The sequence below is a fragment of the Arachis duranensis genome, unplaced genomic scaffold, assembly GCF_000817695.3.
Source record: "Arachis duranensis cultivar V14167 unplaced genomic scaffold, aradu.V14167.gnm2.J7QH unplaced_Scaffold_77756, whole genome shotgun sequence".
Taxonomy (NCBI): Eukaryota; Viridiplantae; Streptophyta; class Magnoliopsida; order Fabales; family Fabaceae; genus Arachis; species Arachis duranensis.
In genome coordinates, this window is record NW_026265101.1 from 11225 (window position 1) to 16224 (window position 5000).

Below are 5000 nucleotides of genomic sequence, written 5' to 3' on the forward strand. Positions count from 1 at the left end.
CAAGAGGACTATGTAAGAGTGGATATGATAGAGAGTTTGGTGGAAGAAATGCTGGAAGAAAATTCTCAGGAGCAAGAAGGAAATCAAGGTGCAACAGAAGAACAAGTAGCTGAGATCTTAATTGAGCAAGATGAGAAACAGGATAAGAAGGAAGAAGTACGGAAACAAGAATTCAAACCACTACCTCCCCATCTCAAATATGCATTTCTAGGCACATCAGAGAGTTTCCCAGTGATTATCAATTCATCCCTGACAAAGAAGGAAGAGGGAGAGCTTCTTAATGTACTCAAAGCTCACAAAGATGCTTTAGGATGGACCATTGATGACCTGAAAGGAATCAGCCCTGCAGTATGTATGCATAAAATCCTCTTGGAAGACAATTCCAAACCAGTAGTTCAACCTCAAAGAAGGCTAAATCCTACAATGAAGGAAGTTGTCCAGAAAGAAGTAATGAAGTTGTGGAATGCATGAATAATCTTCCCAATATCTGACAGCCCATGGGTGAGCCCGGTTCAGGTTGTACCAAAGAAAGGAGGAATGACGGTCATCACCAATGAGAAGAATGAGTTGATCCCTACTAGAACAGTGACTGGATGGAGGATGTGCATAGACTATAGAAGATTGAATGATGCCACCAGAAAAGGATGCCATTTGGGCTATGCAATTCTCCAGCCACCTTTCAGAGGTGTATGCTTTCCATCTTCTCAGATATGGTTGAAAAATTCTTAGAGGTCTTCATGGATGCTTTCTCTATTTTTGGTAACTCTTTTGAAACTTGGCTGCAACATGTAACTCTTGTATTGAAAAGATGCCAAGAAACAAATTTAGTTTTGAATTGGGAAAAATGCCATTTTATGGTACCAGAGGGTGTTGTTCTTGGGCATAAGGTTTCAAACAAGGGTATAGAAGTTGACAGAGCAAAAATAGAAATCATTGAAAAACTCCCTGTACCTCTCAATGTAAAAGCAATGAGAAGTTTTCTTGGGCATGCTGGATTCTATAGAAGATTCATCAAGGATTTTTCAAAAATAGGCAAACCACTGAGCAATTTGTTAGTGGTTGACAACCTTTTTATTTTTTATGACAATCATAAGCATGCCTTTGAAACTTTAAAAAGAAAATTCACAACAGCACCAATCATCACACCTCCAGATTGGGAATTACCTTTTGAACTCATGTGTGATGCAAGTGACCTTGCAATTGGTGCTGTACTTGGGCAAAAGAAAGGAAATCTGCATCATGTTATATATTATGCAAGTAAAGTGTTAAATGATGCCCAAAGAAATTACACCACAACAGAGAAGGAGTTGCTAGCTGTAGTTTATGCATTTGATAAGTTTAGATCATACTTGATAGGATCCAAAGTTGTGGTTTATACTGACCATGCTGCACTTAAGTATTTGATGTCAAAACAGGATGCTAAACCGAGACTCATTAGGTGGATATTGCTCCTACAAGAGTTTGACATTGAGATAAGAGATAGGAAGGGCACTGAAAACCGGGTTGCTGATCATTTGTCAAGGCTACCACATGAAACAACTCAAAAGGCTTCTCAGCCCGTGAATGAAAGCTTCCCAGATGAGCACCTCATGCAGATCCAACAAACACCTTGGTTTGCTGACATAGCTAATTACAAAGTTGGAGGGAAGATACCTCAAGAGTTTTCTAAGCAACAAATGAAGAGGTTAATCAATGAAGCAAGGAAATTTTCATGGGATGAACCCTTCCTGTTCAAGAGATGCTCTGATGGAGTAATCAGAAGGTGTGTTCCCGAGAGTGAAATAAGGGACATCTTGTGGCATTGTCACGGTTCAGCTTATGGTGGACACTTTGGCCCAGAAAAAACAGCCGCAAAAGTACTGCAGAGTGGCTTCTATTGGCCAACCATCTTCAAGGATGCCCGAGAATATGTTCATCAATGTAATGAATGTCAGAGAGCAGGAGGATTAACAAGAAGGAATGAGATGCCTCAGAACTTCATCTTGGAATTAGAATTGTTCGACCTATGGGGAATTGACTTCATGGGACCCTTTCCCCCTTCCTATTCTTTCAGATACATCTTGGTAGCAGTGGAGTACGTCTCAAAGTGGGTGGAGGCCATAGCCACAACTACCTGTGATGCACAAATTGTCCTCCAATTCCTAAAAAAACACATTTTTACAAGATATGGAGTACCCAAGGGGCTTGTTAGTGATGGTGGTGGTCACTTTTGCAACAAACAGATGGAAAAACTCCTCCACAAATATGGAGTAGTCCATAAGGTAGCCACACCCTACCACCCTCAGACTAACGGCCAAGCTGAATTGGCAAATAGGGAATTGAAGAAGATCCTAGAGAAAACAGTGGGAATCACAAGGAAAGATTGGGCTAGAAAGCTAGAGGATGCATTGTGGGCATATAGGACAGCTTTTAAAACTCCTATTGGCAAGTCACCCTTTCAGCTTTTGTATGGTAAATCCTGCCACCTCCCTGTAGAGCTTGAACACAGAGCTTTTTGGGCCACTAAACTCCTCAACTTTGATCCCCAAGCTGCAGGAGAGAAAAGGTTGTTACAACTAAATGAGTTAGATGAATTCAGGCTAGACGCTTATGAAAGTGCTAAGATATACAAGGAGAGAGCTAAGAGATGGCATGACAAGAAGATCACAAAGAAGGAATTCAAGCCAGGACAGCAAGTGCTCCTGTACAATTCAAGGCTTAAACTCTTCCCTGGCAAACTAAGGTCTAAGTGGACTGGGCCATACTTGGTGACAAAGGTTTTTCCCTATGGGAGTATTGAACTGCTTGATGAGGCAACAAAGAATCAATTTACAGTAAATGGTCACAGAGCAAAGTTGTACTTGGGAGGACAATGGGATAAGGAAAAAGAGGTCCAGAACCTACAGCCCTCTTGAAAAGAATGGAAAGATGTCAAGCTAATGACAATAAAAGAGCGCTTGTTGGGAGGCAACCCAACCTGAGGTAGTTTTCTTTTCATAATTTTTTTTTCAATAGAAATGTTGAATAATTGATATGTATTGCAAGGAACTAAGTTTGGTGTTGTGATGACAAGTCATCTTAGCCTAGTTTCACTAGTCTCTTTCTTTTGTTTTTAATTGAATTATGCACTTTCTTGAGGCCTAAGCAAGCTAATTTGGGTAGATTTTCATGCTTCCTTTGATTGAATCAACCATAGAATAATTCATGCTATTTCATGAGATTTGATGCCATAATGGTTGCATATTAGGATAGAATGAATATCTCATGATTTTGAGCATAGCTTTGATGTGTTTGGTTGGTTAATGATAGGTGAAGAAAGCTTGGAGAAAGGTTGAAGTAAGAAGGAATGGCTAGAAGCAAAGAGAGGACAATGAAACAAGTGAAATTAAACCAGAAAGCATAAAGTTGGACTTGAAGTTAGCCCTCAAACTTTTGCACAAACTTTTGGGTGAAAAGTTAGCCTCAAAGTTAGACCCCTAACTTTGAGGCTAACGTGAGAATTTGAAAATCACTCCCTGGGTGACTCACGTTTGTGCCAATGTTAGCCCCCTAACTTTTGGGCTAACGTTGGCACATGAAGATGCAAGGTTCGGGGGCAAAAGTTTGCGCCAACGTTAGCCCCCTAACTTTTGGGCTAACGTTGGCACCATAGGTGCATTAGGAAGGGCCAACGTTGGAGCAAAAGTTAGACCCCTAACTTTTGCACCAACGTTGGCATCAGTAAATTAAGCTATCTGATATGAAAAGTTGGAGCAAAAGTTAGGTGCTCAAACTTTTACTCCAACTTTTACAAAAATCCAATCCGGTTCAATTGGTTCACTTTGGTTCCTCTCCAAACTCCAAGAGCAATCAACCAAGGCCTCTTTCAACCCAATTCCACCAAGAGCAAAGGCCCAACTCAAGGCTTGAAGATCATTTGAAGAAAGTGTATAAATAGGATAGAATTCAAGTTATTCGGGGGAGCTTCCTTTTCTTAGTTTTCATAGAGCTTTCCTTTTGAATTTTCAGAGAGTTTTAGATATTGAGTGATCTTTAATTTCTTAGTTTGGGGGAAGGAGAATTCCATTCTCTTCCTCTTAGTTTTATTGCTTTCAATTTCAATTACTTTGTCTTGGATATTGGGTTAGAGAATTGAAGGAATTCTATTTCAATCTCACCTTGGATCTTATTTATTTTCACTGCAATTGAATTTCCATTTCTGTTACTTGCGTCTCATCTACTTTCTTTGCAATTTACAATTCCCTTGCAATTGTTCTTGTTGGATCTAGGAAGGCATTGAGATCTAGACTTGGTTTTCTAGTCTCTGGGTCCTGAGATCTCATTTTACCATTTCAATTCTCTGTTTCTTGCCTTATTTGTTCATTTTACTTGTCTGTTTGAATCTGATTCAACCCCAATTCCCATTTACTCTTCATTCTCTACTTCTCTGCTTGTTGCAATTTTACTTTTCCTTGTTTAATTTCTGCAAATCCAATCCCCAATCCCCTTTACATTTCAAGCCATTTACATTTCTTGCACTTTAAGATTCTGCAATTTATATTTCTTGCAATCTAAGTTTCTGCCATTTAATTTCTTGTTATTTAAGATTCAGCAATTTATTTCCTGTTCTCTCTACTTTCAATGCAATTTAAATTTTGCAAATCACCAATCAATCAACCCAATCTTGATTCGCTTGACTAAATCAACCACTAAACTAAAATTTCTCAATCCTTCAATCCCTGTGGGATCGACCTCACTCCCGTGAGTTTTTATTACTTAATGCGACCCGGTGCACTTGCCGGTTAGATTTGTGTGTTTTGGGAGAAATTTATTTTTCCACCAAAATATCTCATCAACTGGCCACGAGGGTTGTTCTCGACCACCATCTGCCGCGGTGCCGCTCCCCACCAAGAGCCCGTCTCTTTGAACCAACCGCGAGCCTGGGGCTCCCGGGAGGCCAACGTTCGCCCCCTTCCCGTACCCTGGGACGGGGGAGACGGGGGGCGCCTTTTGGTGACACCCAGGCAGGCGTGCCCTCAGCC

The 5000-nt window shown here is 40.5% G+C and overlaps 1 non-coding gene across 1 annotated transcript in view; it reads right to left on the reverse strand.

The window, feature by feature from the left end:
• Positions 1-4972: 4972 nt before the first annotated feature.
• LOC127744664 (5.8S ribosomal RNA) overlaps positions 4973-5000 on the reverse strand; it is a 156-nt gene continuing 128 nt past the window's right edge. The window contains exon 1 of the ribosomal RNA XR_008005605.1: positions 4973-5000. This exon is cut by the window's right edge and continues 128 nt beyond it. This is a non-coding gene — a ribosomal RNA (5.8S ribosomal RNA).